This window comes from Acinonyx jubatus, chromosome A2, assembly GCF_027475565.1.
Source record: "Acinonyx jubatus isolate Ajub_Pintada_27869175 chromosome A2, VMU_Ajub_asm_v1.0, whole genome shotgun sequence".
NCBI lineage: Eukaryota > Metazoa > Chordata > Mammalia > Carnivora > Felidae > Acinonyx > Acinonyx jubatus.
The window spans coordinates 40,935,121-40,952,922 of NC_069383.1; the positions used below are offsets into that span (position 1 = coordinate 40,935,121).

The 17,802-nt window shown below is 42.5% G+C and overlaps 1 protein-coding gene across 1 annotated transcript in view; it reads left to right on the forward strand.

The window, feature by feature from the left end:
• The window catches only part of ELMO1 (engulfment and cell motility 1), a 730,817-nt gene that overhangs the window by 128,984 nt on the left and 584,031 nt on the right, over positions 1-17,802 (forward strand). The window contains exons 6-8 of the mRNA XM_027075272.2: positions 1,934-2,065; positions 11,184-11,297; positions 11,888-12,039. The gene's annotated coding sequence lies outside the window, so the exon portion shown is untranslated. The remainder of the gene's footprint in view (positions 1-1,933; positions 2,066-11,183; positions 11,298-11,887; positions 12,040-17,802) is intronic.

Below are 17,802 nucleotides of genomic sequence, written 5' to 3' on the forward strand. Positions count from 1 at the left end.
AACTGTTAAAACAAATAAGAAGAAAATCAGGTCAACACATAGGTATTATGAAGGTTAAAAAAAAATCCTAATTTGGGAACCTAGAAAGTTGATAATCTGATTTTTTTTTTTTAATGGGAAATGCAGTGTTGAGATATATGGGAATAGAGCACCACCTTTATCAATTCTCTCATCCTCTCTGGGCCTCAGTTTCCTCATCCAAAAAATGAGGCTTGTTTGGGGTCAGAGATCACAGAGGGATTTCACTTCCTGTGCTAAGTCTAACCCACTTCCTGTGTTAAGTCTAACCCATGGCTGTGGCTACTCTGAGGACTGGCCTGAGAAGTCTGAGGCTCTAGCTGGACTGATATTACAAGAGATACTTCATATCTGTCATGAGTCTGGGGTAGCGTCGGTTATAGTTGGTGCTAAACACTTGCAACCCATGTGAATCAGATGGCCTCTGAAGTCCCTTGCATTCTTAGTAGTTGTTGGGTCTAATTTACCCACCACAGGCTGAAGGGCACAGGCAGAGGAGGATCTGTAGAAGATTAGACTGAGACGCCCAACAGATAGGAGTCCCCTAGAGATCACTCAGGAGCATAGCTTTGGCTAAAAGGCATCTTGAAGTTTGACTTGCCTTGTCACTGAACACCACTCACAAATTCAAGCCTAAGCAATACTTGTGACACAGAAACCAAAAAGCATTGTGTTTAGACAACAAAGATATAGGTCCTCATAGTTCCCTGACTCTTGGCACCTATAATGGGTTGCATGGTGGTCCCCGAAAAGATTTTTCCATTTCCTAATGCCCTGAACCTGTGGATGTTACCTTATTTCAAAAAAGGGTCTTTGCAGAAGTTAAGTTAAAGATATTGAGATGCGGTCATCCTGAATTTCTCAGGTGAATCCAAATCCAATAATAAGTGTCCTTATAAGAGACTGGAGAGAAGGCACATGAAGAGGAAGAGAGGCTGTGACCACAGAGCAGAGATTGCAGTGATACAGTCAAGGAGGCCAAGGAGTGGCAACAGCCACTACTAGCTGGAAGAGGTGAGGAAGGGTTCTTCCCTGGCCTCCAGAACATGAGAGAGTAAATTTCTGTTGTAAGCCACCAAGTTTGAGGTCATTGTTACAGCAGCCACAGGAAATGAACACAGCAGCCTACAGGAGTAATGGTGGCCCTAGAATAGCTCAGGCTGGCCAGAGGAAGAGTCAGAACAGTGGCTTTGTGGAGAGGACATCGGCCCAGATCCTCATCAGTCCTTCATGCCTCCCGTGCCTCCTTTACATGGGATCACTTCTGCAGCCCCCAAGTAAGAAGGTTCTGCCTGGATTCTTCTGAGGCTTTCCATTCATCTGCACCACCTTGGCCCTCAAATGGCCTCATCCAGGCCACCCCTCATGCCAGACTTGACCTTGGCCAAGTTGTATACTCTAACTCAGCTACTAGCTTAATCATTAATCATAATTGCCTTTGTCTAGAATGCTCCTGGCCATGTTGGAAAACACACTGTCAAGCTAAACTCCCTCCCCTGTATTACCCAAATGAGAGCTTGCAACTGCATGCAAAACTACTGCCGAAACTCTGGCAGCATTTGGCATCTGAGGAATGGAGCAGAAGAGGAACTCGGAAGCAAGAGAGCTCTCTCTAACAGTGTTTGATACAGAAACTTTCCTCTCCAATTTCCAGTAAATAATGCTCAAAGGGGTCATTTCTGAAATTTCCTCTTTAGGGCCTCAGAATTGCAATCTATAGGAACAGCAGTTCACAGCAAGAACAAGTGGACCAAACCATGAATTTCTTTTGATGCTATTGCCCTTGCCCTACCTTTTTCTCATGCTGTGTGTTGCTTGAACATCCTGAGGAAATCTGGATCTCACCATACAGGAAACCTCTCCCCCAGATTGGGAACTTGACCAGTCTAACTTCCACTTCTCATTTCATTTCCAGCCCTGTGTTTGTACTGAGACTTCGCTAGGACAGATAGAGCACACTGTCCTGGGAGCCCTGCCTCCCCACCGTGGTCACAACTTGCAGCAAGGAACTAATCTGGTTGACATCTCTCACTTTATGAGAGTTGTGGTAAGGATTCTATTTACTGTATGTTACAATGCAATATCATACATTACTATGGTCTCCTACATACCATCTGTGGGACGCAGAGCATTTATTGAAAATCTGGCAGACAGTGGCTTCTCCTCTATAGGGAAGGAGTAATGACAGCTTCCTTGCATGATTACACTGAGAATCAACATATCTGGTACAGGGGTTGGCACTTGTAAAGTCCTCAGGACTTTACAGCCACCCGGTACAGTGTACTTTACAGCCACCATGACTCCCATTGTTGCTATTGTGATCATTGTTATTACCGCCCTCCCCCAAAGATACATAATCCCTTACTCTCCTCACCACCATTTCTGCCTGCTGCCTTGTGTGCTCATATAATGACTGAGCGAGGGATGAAGACAGGAGAAGAAATGTAAGCAAAAACTTGGTGCCTGCTCGATCAAAAGAGGTCTGAGCCATTCACAGACTAAGAGATGCATTTGTATCTCAACCTCTTTGATTATCTCTGTTTCATATTCTGTCCACAGAGTCCCTGTTGGACACTTCCACTTCAGAAATCACAGCAGCCCTACTGGCACTAGGCTTTGTCTCCAAAACCACCAACCTCCGTATGAAATAGACATCACCCCAAGAAACCATCTTGCTTTGTGAACGATGAGACATGTGACTCCAGAATTGCCTATTGAGGAGAGCCTTGATCCCTCCCTTCTAACTGATGTCACTGCTGGAGTCCTTTGGCCAAGCACAGAGGGAAGGGCTTCTGCTTCTGTCTCCACCAGCCTGTTTGTGCACTGAAAGCCCTAGCCTCATCCTTCTTGGTGTGCTGGCTCTGTGCAGCACTTTATTTATTATTATTATTTTTTTAATGTTTATTTATTTATTTTGAGAAAACATGAGTGGGAGGAGGGACAGAGAGAGAAAAGAGAGAGAATCCCAAGTAGGCTGTGCATTGTCAGCACAGAGTTCAAAGCATGTGGGGCTTGATTTCACCATCCATGAGATCATGACCAGAGCCGAAATCAAGAGCTGGATGCTCAACCAACTGAGTGACACTGATGCCCTTCTGAGCAGCATTTTAAAATGTGGTAGCTCTCATTGTAACCCCTCCACTGCCTCAGCTCTGACTCCTCTTTTCAACCCATCCACCTCTGCCCTCACCTCTCCATTCAGCCATGTTCTTCTATAACTATACATACCTAGCTCTTGACAAAAATGCAGGTTATCAATATTGCCCCTGACCTTCTTAGGCAAACTTCAGCCTTCCTTATTGTTCCCACCAGATTACCCCAGCTCTATTCTAAGTGGGAGCCAGACCCTAGTAAGTATGACTGTCCACCCAGGGGTTGCCCCCAATTTCTCCTGCAATCTCATCACCCCAGTCAAAACTTGACTTTCCACCATAAAGTCAACAAGTCTCTTAGAAGTGCCTCTGATGAACTGGTCACACTGCCATGTAAATGACAGATGAGAAAGCAAAGGCACTCTCCTTGGGACTGTTAACCTGACAGGGGCAGACATTTCCTCCCCAAAGAGGCATTCCTCGGGGTCCTCAGTTGGCCAAAACATTGAGAATGGGTATACCTTCTCAAAAATGAGTTATTTCTACAAAGGTCAATCAGTATATTAGTTTGCTAGGGCTGACATAACAGAGTATCACAAACTGAGTGGCTTAAACAATAGAAATGTATTGTCTCACTGTACTGGAGGCTAGAGGTCTGAGATCAAGGTGTCGGCATGCTTGCTGCTGGAATGGACAATCCATTCCATGCCTCTTCCAGCTTCTGGTGGCATCAGGCATTCCCTGGCTTGTAGATGGTCCTCTCCCTGTGTTACATCATCTTTCTTCTGTACATACCTGTGTGCATCTAAATTTCCCCATTTTATATAGATTTCCCCATTTTATAAGGACACTAGTCATTCTGGGGTAGGGACCACCCTAATGACCTCATTTTATTTTGATCATATGCAAAGACCTTATTTCCAAATAAGATCACATTCACAGGTTCTGGGGGTTAACTCCAACATCTTTTGTGGGGACATAATTCAACCCATAACACTACGGTATAACATATCCTTATTTACATCAAACATGCAGTCCTGAAGACCTCATGTACTTCAAAGTTTTCATAATTAATTTTTCTGAAGGAAAAACAACAATAGTTAAGGGCACACGAGAGGGACTATTATCTCAAATTGTATCTATCCACAAACATGTGACATGTTTGTCCTTGAATATTTCTTTCTTCTTCTCTCAGTGTTTTCGCTAATATTTCCCTTTGAGAGTTCACTAAATTTACTGCTTGGCCTATCTCAGTGGTTGTCTGGCTTGTGTAATGGCATTTTATGTAACTTGCACTGCAAAGTCACCGATTTGCAGACCCAATTTTCAGCACTCACGCTAGCCATATGACTCAATAACATCTTGGATGATATTGTTATGTGATTCAAAAAGTTTTAAATGCTTAAGTTGCAGTGACTATTAAAATAACAGCACAAAAGTAACCAAAATCTTTTGCAGAAATTCTAGTGCATGTAAACAGGAGGGTGATCCACAGTCCACCGACAAAGGAAGCAGTGTATTTCCATCAACAGCTGAAGTAACACTGTCAAATGTGAACACGGCATATAGTTCATTTGGCCCCTGCTTTGAAATTGTGTGATTTTTTTTTGTAAATTTGAGGACTGTATTTTTTTTTTAGGAAACTAATTGAGACTTTGTTAATATTCTCATATCATGCTATCTCAAATTCACATAGTTCACATTTGCATTAAGTGACATTGGACTGTGTAATAAGCACCTTTACTTCAGTAAAAAAAGAATCACAGAGCAAAACTACGCAAAGGAAGAAAGGCAGGTGGAAGCTACATGTCTAGTTAAAGGCCAGTCTTATGTAGATTAGGAATAAATGGGTTTTAGCCATGTCTCTGGTCCGTGGTCTTTAAATTATTTATTCCCTGGTCCTCTCTGCCTAGCTCTGAAGTCCTCTAACAAAAGAAATACAACCTTTATTATATGATTTTTTTTTTTTTGTCCTCTCCTGCCTCCAGCCACCAAAATGGGCCCGGGTATAAATGCTAAACTCTTAAAGCAGAATGACATGAAGGCATGATGAGGCAGTCAACTACTCAGCAGTACTGTGCTATGGGAGGCCACAGATCGGGAGTCCTGAGACTTGGCTTTTGGTCTTGGCTCTGCCACCAACAAGTTATACTTCCTGGAACGACTTGTTTAATTTCTCTTGGCTTTCCCTATAGTGAATGGTTTTGTCCGTTTTTGTTAAAGGGATGGAAAGCCAAAGGCAATACACAAGATGCACAACTGTTTCCTTATAGAGAGAAGCATGGGTCATGTGAAGGGGATCTCACATCATGAGCCCTTGCTTCTCCCTACGAAATCCATGGTTCTCCCAAGTCCTCGGGGAGACCAGAGGTGTCCTGTGCCATGGAAAGTGCCTTGGACTGTTCTCACCGGTTTTGCCAATTGTCTCATTACGAATGGCCTCACTTGCCCCACTCTACCCCTGCTTTCATCTGAACCTTCACCCAGCCCTGGTGGGGAAGAAAGGCTTTCTTCTCAGGACACTGTGCTGATCCTGACTTTGATTGCCTGGCAGGTCCTGGACAGGCCCACCCTACGGCTCTCAGATAGAAAGGCCCTAGGTAGACACAGTGTTCATATTTTCTGAACCAAAACACATGATCTGTTTCACAAGAGACTTACGAATTTTAAAAATAAAATAATCTGAAAAATATGGAAATCAAATATTTAATTTAGCCTCTAATTAATTTCCGTCATCAAAAAGGAACAAAATTACATTAGATTTATCTACCAACGAATCCCAGAATGAGTTTCCCCATTTTTGTTGAGGAACTGCAATCCTCTCCCCCCACCCAGCTGGTCTCTGTTGCTAATTCCATAGCCAAGCCTCATATCTTCTTTCCAAAATTCTTTCCTCTCTACATAAAGGAAGAAATTAATGTTCAGCCTCCTGGAAAAATAAAAGGAAGAACATATCTTTTCCCAGGTCTTAGGATCTTCAGTGTAAAAACACATTATATTTGTAGGCTTATTCTTTTCACCCCGTCTTCAACAGTGGTGTTTCCAGAGAGATTTGGAATTGTGCTCTGGATTCATCCTCAACATCTGGATGGGCTTGTTTATGTCTGATTGTTTCTCATCTTATGGGGGTGGGAGTGGAGAGAGAAAGGCATTCAATACTCAGCTCTTGCCTGCCCCACCAGCCCTAGCAGCAACTGGTGTCAGTAAATGAAAATGACCTGGGGTTCTAACATCTGTGAACCAGGTTTCCTGTAGAGCTGATGTACAAGTTGGAGGCAGGAGGGAGGTTGAATTCAGGAAGACAGTGCCTTGCCTTTGCAAGGTGCAGTGGGGGCGAATGACTTCTGGAGGAAATAAAAAGGCCTCACAGGCATGAGTATCATTCAACTTATTTTCTTCTGGAAAGATTGTTCAGAGGCAGGCTGATGAAGAGGTCAGAATGCACAGTTATTTTAGAGCCATTCCACAATTTCTTCTGTACTCAACCAAAAGGTCATTAAAGTTGCCAACAGCTGATGTTGTATGCCAACTTACTTGCAGGAGAAACTGATTCTCACAAAGCCCTCTTGTCTCAGATTGGTTTACTGGCCTGACAGCTTTCAGAAAAGAGGAGGAAGCAGATGTTCTTCTCCCTCTGACTTCAGTGGGCTTCCCACTGACCTCTCCAGCAGCAGAGACCCGATTTAAGCCCAGTGGGTACCTCTGAACCAAAGTGCTGCCTCCCCTCTGGTATCAGGTCCCTGACCCCAAGCCTCTCTGGTCCAATCAGTGCTTTGGAGGAACAAGGTCTCTTCTAAGTTGTGTTTGTATTTTTTTAAATGAAGGGATGGTATTTTCTGGTTTTGAAAATAACAGAGAGATGCAGCACTAACTCTGAAGGTGAAAGTGGCAGGCTGAAGTGCAACTGTAGACTCTGTGACCTGCCAACTTGAGTGACAGGCTATTTACACTCATTAGGGGACTCCAAGAATTGAAGGCCTCTGTGGATTTCTTGACTTTTTCGAATACTTAAAAATAGAGTGTTTTTTTTTAAAGGGCATCATTTAGGAATCATCCAATTATCTTATGATTTATAATCTGTATGCTTAAGCTTCTGTGGAGCTTATCAATACAGTAGAGGCATTAGTGATTAATAATTAGTAGTGAGAAACCATAAAGGTTCAGAACATGTAGTTATTTAGAGAGGCAGCACAGCCCAGTGGTTAAGGCACAGGCTCTGAAGCCAGCCTACATTTGAGCCATGGCTCCATGACCTTGGACAACTGACTTAACCTCTCTGAGCCTATTTTCCCACCTATAAAAATAGCATGAGAAAAGTACTTTCACATGAGATTGTTTTAAGGACTAGATTCTCGAGTCAAGACCCAGGCATCAGTATTTTTTTTAACATCCAGATGATTCTCATGTGCAGCTAAGCTCTCCAGCCAGAGGTCCCCCTTGCCTGTGACCGTTGGCTACTTCTCAGAGGATGCCAAAGTAGAGGAGGCCCAGATTTGATGGGACACCTGGCAGGCTGAGAGGAGGGTGAACGAAATCTCACACAAGCTTCTTTTCCACAGGCACTGTGTGCAGGAAAGGCTCCTCTCCACCCTGGATGTCTACCTCATGTGCCACATAAAAATTAAAAAAAAAAAAAAAAAAAAAAGCCTTCCAGCAGCACCACTGGCCCAAAGCACAGCCATGACTTTCCCACACTCTAGATGGGTAGCTCTACTCAAAGTGTACAAACTGACGAGTGTCATTTCTGTGCTCCAGGGCCGAGGTCTAGGGGGTCTCCAAATTGGTCACTTCCTGCAGTTTGTGGCAGAATGTTCCTTCTATGACACCCATGAAGCTGAAAGGTGACTGCTCTAACCATGCCTCCTCAGCAAATAAGGGCTTCCTCATTCATTCATAATCATTAATCTAAGCGATTTGAACTGAATTTGAAACCCAGTTGCATTACCAAGGCATTTTCAACCTAACGTTTGTCAATGAAAGACAAGAAAGAGCTGTTTGATTCTTTAAATATCATTTTTGAATTGTTGTTACATGGTTTTAAAATTTTTATTCCCAGCCTTGAGAATAATGGTTTTTGTCAAGAATTTTAAAAGATCATCATTTAAAATCTTGCTCAGGGGTCGCCTGCGTGGCTCAGTCAGTTAAGCATCTGACTTTGCCTCAGATTGTGGTCTTGTAGTTTGCTGCTGTCTGTGCAGATCCCACTTCAGACCTCCTGGCTCCCTCTCTCTCTGCCTCTCCCCTGCTCATGCTCTCTCTCTCAAAAATAAATAAACATTTAAAATAAATAAGTAAATAAATAATAAATAAATGAGACCTTGACCAGAAACTGCATTTAGCCATTTCATGCATAAAACCTGACTTTTTAAATATTCTATGTGGAAGTTTTATACAAATTCATTTTCTTAACATAATTATGTAATATAAAAAATTATTTTTTCACCAATAGTCATGGAGATACCCCCTAACTCCCCTTGAGCTTCTCCCAATGTGCTGAACAAATACCATTGTTTTCTTTTTTTTCTTATTTATTTTTGAGAGACAGAGAGACAGAACATGAGTGGGGGAGGGGCAGAGAGTGAGAGGGAGACACACAATCTGAAGCAGGCTCCAGGCCCTGAGCTGTCAGCACAGAGCCCGATGTAGGGCTCGAACCAATGAGCCTTGAGATCATGACCTGAGCTGAAGTCGGATGCTTAACCGATTGAACCACCCAGGTGCCCCTAAATATCGTTGTTTTCTATGTGTGCTGTGATGGGTCGGGAAACATGGCCTTAAAGAAGTTTTGCGTGAAACATATGCAAGAATATTTATAGTGAGACAAACAGGAAACCACCCAAAAGTCCATCAACAATAGAATGGACAAACGATGGTGTGCTCATTCAATGGAATAGGTTGCAGCAAGGGAAATCAATGAATTTCAGCAGCATGTCAACATGAATGAATCTCAAAACCTTGAGATTAAGCAAGGAAATAAAACAAGCCACAGAAGAAAACATACCAAGTTCAAAAATAGGCAAAACCAAACAAAAAATCTGTGATTTTTAAAGGGAAAATAGAACCATTTATTCATTTGAGTCTGCTCAGAGCTCAGAGACTTGAAGTTTGATGGTTTTGTTCTACCTGGATCCTCTTTCCCCGGAATGATTTGGTTTGTCCTTCCCTGTAATTAGGTCTCTGTTCAAACAGCACCTTAACTGTGTGAGGTCTTCCTAGACCAGCTGATATAAAATCCTGCCAGAGAACGTGCAACATACACACATGCAGACAAACCCACACATGCACACACCACACAACAAATACACACCAAGCGCCTGTCTTCTACCCACCTTATTTGACTTTTCTTCATAGAATTCAACATGTGGCATACAGATTTGTTTCCTTTCTGTCTCACCCCAGCCCCCCAAACAGCAGGAACTCGTTTTGTTCACTGCTGCCTCTCCAGCACCTGTAACTATGGCTGGCACCTACTAGGAGTTCCATTAAAATCTACTGGATCCAAATGAACATGTATTTAGCACCTACTTTATCACAGCCTACCAAAATCTAGTGCAGGTACGAAATTTAGAGTCACCAACTGGCGTGTGGAAAAATGAAACCTTGTTTTGCCATAATTGCACCTTATTTTGTCTCAGAATCCAGTTTTCACTGGTTGAGAAAATCTAAAACTTTCTATTCCAAAGTAAACCTTTCCCTTCTGGATTTTCCTGCAGGCTCTCCTTTTGAGCAAACAGTCAATACAATATTTTACCCCACTCCCCACCTGGCCCTTGTTTCTCCCCCTCTCCTTGGAGGTGAGTTCGTTCCTGAGAGGTGGGGGCTTACAGTGCAGAGTGAGGGGCCCCCCACCTCCTTCATACAGGCTGTTGCATGCTGACATCTGTGACAGTCTTACTTGTCCTGCGGGACCTTTGTTCACAGACATCTGTCTCCACTGTACCCACTGATGAAATATTTGAATTCCCCCTCCGCTCTCTGCTCTCAGGAGCCACCCACATTACTGATTATTTTTGTTCTCATTGCACGGCAGTTCCGCCACCTATGAGCCCCTTTGAGGGGCGTAGGCAACTTTCAGATAACTTCCTGTACCACCCTAGAATTGCAAGAGATCGGGAAAAGGGATGCAAAGGTTTTCTCTCACATCATTTCATGTCTATTGCACCTCTCCCACGTTGATCTATGACGTTGCTGCCTCTTCAGACTTCACCCAGAAGGAAGATGCTCTGAGGTGCCCCCAAACTCACAGGGAGTCTCCCTGGCATCCGCCTCGAGCATCCTTCTCCTCTAGCGAATCAAGCTTGATCTCAAATCTCCCCACGCAGCAAAAACAAGCTCTTCCATCATCCTGAATCTCTCCCTATTCTCCAAAAACTCAAAGAACTTTTTCTCTCTCAAAAATCTTGGCTCTGGCTCTATTACCAGAGGTTTTCAAAGTAGTTGACTCTATTCAGAAACTCGACTGATTCTGAACCCATCAGCTCCCAGAGCAATGAATGACTCAATGGGTGGAAAGCTGGGGGCAGCAAGCAAAGTGAAGAAAAGAGGAACATCTGTTGTTTTCTTGGAGTTTTATCTCACCACAGCAGAACCCATGGCACCAAAAGAGCTTAGGAAATGGCTTTACAAGTTTAGGTAGTGCTTTATTTATCTAATCCTTTGGGAAATCTGCAAGAGTACTTTTTTTTTTTTCTCTGTCTAACAGATGTTCACTACCTGCAACTCCCATTTTTCTTTGTTTTTAACAATTCTTGATGGAAATATTCGTACCACATATTTCACATCTTACAAATGTATTCAGTGTATAATCTAGAAGATATGGCCCAATTTTCAAACGAAAGTTGTCTTATCAAGAATATCAATTATTACCTCATGCTATTTGATAGCTCTGAAAACTATCATGGGTTAGGGAAATGAGCAGGATGGCTTGACTTCTACTATATCCTGGCTCATCTGTTATTCTTTCTTCCACCTCCTTTCTTATCAGCTTTTCTCAAGGCTGCTACTATTTCTGAAGGCCAGGAGGAGTGCCTGGGCACCCTTTCTGTCTATAACAGATTGTTCTTGCTTCTCCAGGTGTGGTCCTTGGGCCGTGGCATCAGCATCACCTAGGAGTCTTCAGAAATGCAGAATCTTGGACCCCTCCCTAGATCAACTGAAGTAGAGTCTACATTTTATCACAATCCCAAGGTGACTCATGGACACATTAAAGCGGAAGAAGCACCGCTCCAGATTCAGTGCTTCCCGAGCCAGACTGAGTCCTGGCCTCACTCCTAAGAAATGTCAGTTCAGTCCCAGCTCAGACCTGAGCTGCCTCCTACCTACCCACCCCATGTAATTGTGATTTAGATAACTTGTGGCCCAGTACTGGGCTGACTTTCATAGGTACAGAACAATTCCCAGTATAGGATGAGCTAGGACAATTTTCCTTCACCTAGAGTCTGGACTGACATTGGGGCAGTAAGTCAAGGAGGCAGCTAACAGGAAAAAGAATGTGGTAGAGAAAAGCATCCTCAGATACTTTTTTGTACATAAATCCCATCAGCTTTATTGTGATGATAAATCATTGCAGTTGTGGTTACAAACATACGTACACTTTTTCCTGCATATCCCCCAGATTGTACTTCTGTGATTTATTTTTATCTACAAAACATCCCTTGGTATCTATCATGACTTGATTTCACCTGAATTGCAATTTTCCCTGGACTGGAGGGAGGAGGGGCGGATAGGGTGAGATCAGCTGGTCTCTTCTGACCCCTATCTGGATCTTATAACTGTAGGTCAGGAGAATATGTTCTGGAGCTAGACTGTCTGGGTTCACGTCCTGACTCTACCCTTGTCACTGAATGGTGCAATGCCAGTTATTTCAACTCTCTGCCTCAGTTTCCTCACTTATAGTATGGAGAGGATCATAACTGCCCCTACCTCTCAGGTAAGTGTAAGATTTATATGAAATAATCACATGTAAAGTGCTTAGAACCATAGCTGATACATAGCAAGTGCTCAACAAATCATTGTTGTTGTTATTACTATTATTATTATTCCTAAACCCAAATAGAAAGCCTTAAAGCCACTTTTATTTCCTCCTTAAGCCATTGACCTTGAAGTCAATTTATTTCTCATCTCTGGATCTTAGTTTCCTCATCAGTAAAAGAAGGTAAGAACAGTGCTTACCTCACAGTGGAGTAAGAATAAAATGAGATTTTTAGAGAAGCACCTAGTGGAATATCTGACACACATAGGCTCTGAGCAAATCTTAGCTGCTTTCTCTCCTTTGCCATGAAAACAGATAGTCAACACAACTAAATGTTATGTTATCTTACACGCAATTCACATTCAAGAGGCTAGTCGCAAGAAACACCTATTCACCCTTCAGGACCCACCTTAAATACCGTCTTCAGTGTAGCTCCCCCACACTCACACAGGCACCCCATCACTCTGTATACCAACTGCCCCCATAGCACTTAGTCTACTGGGTTGTGACACATCTGCTTGAATGTACACCCCCCAAATTAGACTGTGCACTGGTTGGGGACAAATCTCATATTTTATTCATATCTACATCCCCAGGAGACCAGACAGGGCCTTACGCAGAGTAGGCAGTATTAGTGGCATGGATAGGTGGATGAGTTGGTCAGTGGATGGGAAGATGGGCAGAGATAAGGAAGCCTGGGGAAGTTCCTTAGCCCTCCTGACATCATGGAAAGATGTAGAGATGTGTTTAGCTCCTCTTGTTCACAGTTGTGTTGGAAGACTGGAGCTAAACTCTGCAGGTAGAGTGCAGTACTTTATTAAGTTATGGGTAAGAAGCTCTTTCCATCTAGGTGGAAATTCAGACAGAAAATAGAAACGAGTTCATAGCATTTAGGAGTTCCATTTCCATAGCTGAAGAGTACTGGGGTTGTTCAGAGTTTATGCAAACCTTTTAGGATGGCATCCTACGTCCTCTCTGATCTGGTCTCACTGTCTCCTCCCAGGCTCCGTTCTTCTCTATCTCTTCTTCACTACCTCCTGAGAACATTTTCAGTCCAAGAACATTTTCCAGGTGCCCATCTCAGCCAATTGCTCCCTCTGCACACTCTCAGAACACTACTGAATTTTATGTCTTTGCATTGTTACTTACCCATTTTACAGATAAGGAAGCTGAGAATTAGAGACATGATGTAATTTGCCCAAGTTCACACAGGTAGTAAATAGAAGCATCAGGATTTGAATGTGGCTGCGTGGCTTTAGAGCAAATGCTCTTGAACACCGTGCATAGAGCAGGGGTGTTAGCTTTTTTAGCAGGTATGTCAATAGCACTCTGAAAAAGGGGTGCTGATGAGCTGACTAGCACAAGCCATTAAAAAAAAGAGAATGCCTAATTACCACAAATATTAACTCTTGGTTACTCCAGTGATTAATCTCTTTATCCATATTATTCTCATGGGAGTAGAGCATATGTATATGTATATATTATATATTATGTATATGTATATATATGTGTGAATGTGTATATATATAATATATACATATTATATATATGTATATATTATATATATAATATGGTATCAATTTATACAACATATAAATTGTTGATTTCAAATTTATAATCTGTTTCCATGGGCCAGAGTAAAGGCTGAAGTTCAAAGTGGGGTCTAATTAACAGTAACAATTATTCTTTTATTAGTACTTTTTTCTACTTGCTATTGTAGGACTTAAAACCAATGCCAAGCCTCCCAGTATCTGTTTATTTCAGAGAAGTCTTTTTTTTTTTAATTTTAAGATTTTAGTTTTAAGTACTCCTTACACCTAATGTGGGTATCAAACTCACAACCCAGAGATCAAGAGTCGTATGCTCTACCGACTGAGCCAGCCAGGGAGCCCCTCAGGGAGTCCTTTGAGATGTCATGGACATGAAGGCCATGCTGGCTACTAACACATGGACCTTCTCTTCACCTGTGTTCTGGACACAGGTTGAGGCTTGCTAATGCTGCTTCTGCTCTCACTAGTATGAGAGCACCATATTTCCCCCAATTTACCAAAACCATATTATAATCTAGGTATATGGCAAGAGAATGCCTGTCTCCTTTATTATTTCCCTTAGGACTCTAAACTCCAAAGTGATTTTAGATTATGTTTGTGTCCCCCAAATTTTAGCAAGACCAGGTCTTTTAGTTTTGACTAGACTCCCAACCACTGGGCTAGTGAAGAGTTCCTAGTATGGACCTTCTATTCCTGTTCTTTAGAGCTCTACCTTCTCTAGTACTCACTTTCCTCCCTGAGCTTCCAGACTCAGAACCAGACTCAAGGTCTGCATTTGACTTTGAAGCCTCTTTGGACTTTACTATTCCCTGTAAATTTCTGAGGGTAATAACACCACCTTTTTTTTGTTTTGTTTTGTTTTGTTTTGTTTTGTTTTGTTTTTTTACAGTTCTTTTCCAAATAAACAGTACATCTTTGAGCTTCTTATTAATCTTTGTCACCAACCTTGGGGATGGGCAAGGCTGGTGTTAGTTACTGCCCCAATCTGTAGGTAAGGCAATGTAGACAGGTATTAAGGAAATACAGAAAATAACATACGATCCCCAAAGAAAGGCCAGGATCAGGCCTTGTTTAGCATAGGTGGAGAAACCTGAGTCACCATGAAATCATAGTTTTCAACTTCAATGATGAAAAAGTCTCTTACCTAGTAGCTTGATGGGGACCAGATGTCCCTTTCCTAAGTTTAGGACAAAATGAAAAGGAACACTTTTCTTGCAGCTTAGAGTTGATGTGTGGAAGAAGGTTATGATGAAGACAATGCAATGGCATTAGGAAGGGAACTTGTGGACAGTAGGTAAAATGAGCATAGATTTTCATTTCTTTGGGATTGCTTAAGGAGTCTCTTAGAGGGAAATAAATTATGTAACCACAGGACCTTATCTTGTGATATGGGTTCTTTATGTCATCCCATTCCCAACATGACCAGAAGAAACCTGGAATAATATTTTCCAAAGAAGTTTCTGCTCTTGAAAGAAAAGTAGCTTATCTGGTTACTTAACTTTAGGAAATTTTGGGTTAAGAAAAGTTAAACAGGTTGTTTTTTGTTTTTTGTTTCTGCAGTATCTTTTTTTTTCTCTTGGGGATATGAATCTCTGACAATAAAATATATTCTCTATTTTCTTAAGTATTTGTCCACATAACTCATTCCTCCCAGGGTATTTTTTAGGGCCCAATTTCACAAATTGCACTTTGATCCAATGTGTAGGTATTTCTATAGAAATAGAATCTCTTAAAGAGGTTCTAAGACACACCTCTCTCCTAAACAGCCTTTCCTTCTGGCCCTGCCAAGGACCAATGGGACATCCTTTCACAGGCAAAGCCTTTTAAAGAGGTGTAGGATTTGCCCTTGGGTTCATTACAGCAGAATACCCAGGAATCCAATTAATCCTCAGGTCCAAGTTCCAATTCCCAGTCCCTGGACTTCATGGTTTCCAGGTTCTGTGTTCATTTTCCTGATCAGGCCATGTTATAGACTGAATTGTGTCCCCCCCAAATTCGTGTATTGAAGCCCTAGCCCCTACTGTGACTGCATTTGGAGATAGGGCCTTTATGAAGGTAATTGAGGTTAAATTAAGTCATAAGGCTGGGACTCTAATACAAAAGGACAGGTGTTCTTACAAAAAGAGGAGGAGACAGAGACAGAGACCAGAGAGCTCTCTGTCTCTCTGCACATGAGCAGAGGACAGGCCATGTGATGACACAGTAGCAAGGTGGCCATTTGTAAACTGGGCAGTGAGTCTTTACCACAAACCAACCCTAGCAGTCCCTTGACCTTGGACGTCTAGCCTTGAGAACTGCAAGAAAATAGATTTCTGTTGTTTAAGCCACCCAGTCTGTGGCATTTTGTTATGGCAGCCCTAGCGGCTAGTACAGGCCATTGAGATCCAAACAGGTCTCTTCCACAATTAAGAGAAATCTCAGTGCAGTAAATTTCCCCATAGCCTTCTTCAAAGAAATATATATCTGGGATTCCTTCTGCCCCATTGATTATTCCCTAGTCACTGGCTCCTATAATGCAGAGAAATACTCTTCTGCCTTTGAGCATCCTATAGAATAAGGATCAGCAACAGGCGAGGCATCACCTAATCTCAACCATACAAAGACTCCCGCAGGACCAAGGAACACAGGCAGAGAATTTCATTCTCTCGGCATCTCTGCTCCTATGCAAACAGGATTTGCTGGAGAAATGATTCACCCCGCCTAAGAAAATTACCGTAAAGTAGTTGCTAATGACTATCCAACGACGACTGCTCGGTGCGGAGCACTGCAGCCACCTGACACAGCACAAATCCTGACATTTTGGCAGCGTTCCTTTGTCTTACATAAATCATCTCATCTTCGCAAGGAACTGGGGCTGCCAAAAGCCCCAGTGAACAAACACAGCCTGGCAGATGTCACAATGGGACCAAGAATACAGGGTCCTGGAAAGGGGACCGGCAGGCTGACACACCTCCTTAAGTCCCAGGAGGCATGGGGAGGGCAACAGACACAAGCTGACCTGCATGTTAATGTCTCCCAAGTACAGAGAATAGAACATGGGAGACAGAGGAGGAGAAGTTGGTTTGGAAGTGTTTTAAAGCGAAACCAAACACGTCTCACCACTTTAACCACTGAGGAGATTTTCAGATTATTCAAAGGCAAAGGCATCCTATAAACAAAATACAAGCACATAAAACGTGTTTTTAACTGGAAAGAGCAATCCAGGGCTATTTTAGATGCTTCATATAACAGAAATATTTATGTTTTTAAAATTTATTTATTTGTTATTTGATAGAGTGTGCAGGAGAGGGGCACAGAGAGAGGGGGAGAGAGAATCCCAAGCAGGCTCCACACTTCAGCACATGGAGTCCGATGCGTGGCTTGATCTCATGATCATGATCTGGGCCGAAATCAAGAGTCAGACACTTAACTGTCAGAGCCACTCAGGTGCTGCCCCAGGAATATTTATGTTTAAATAGAAGGAAGAAAAATGGTTAATTGGATTCTTTTGAAAGAAAGACCATTAAAGCATATTTTTACAATAATTGGTACTGTCCTGCCCAGGGACACTTGAGTCCCCAGAAGTCCCTCAGGGAGTATGAGAAATCACCCCGCCTGCAGTGGCAGCCTCTTGGATACATCTTTTACACTGCCACCATGCCACCATGATGAAAACCATGTTTTCAAACTGCAGAACTTTTCACATCGCCCCCTTACTTAAAACCCAACAGTTGGTTCTTTTTGCCTTCCAAATGTAATCTAAAATCATCAGCCTGGGCCATGGGCTTCTTTATAATGGCCTTCTGCATATCCCTCTGCCATCATCTCCTGCCCTCAGACATCACCCTCCACTATTGCTATCCAAACTGCTTACTCTCTTCATCTCCACAACTTTACACATACTATTTCCTCCTCTACTCTGAGTGAACTATAGCTCATTCTTCAAGATATGGGTCAAATTTACCCTTCTTTTCATGTCTCTAGGCAGTGTCACTATTCCCTCCCCTATACCCCCAGAATGCTCCATTCTTCCCTCTGATATAAGATTAGTATTCAGTACTGTGACTATTAGTTAGGATATATTGATAAATGTTGGGATGGTGGGCCTTTGAGGCAGGCACCTTTCTTATTCAACTTTGAATCTATTTGATACCCTCTAGGCTAAGCATATTATCTGTTGGCCCAGAAAAAT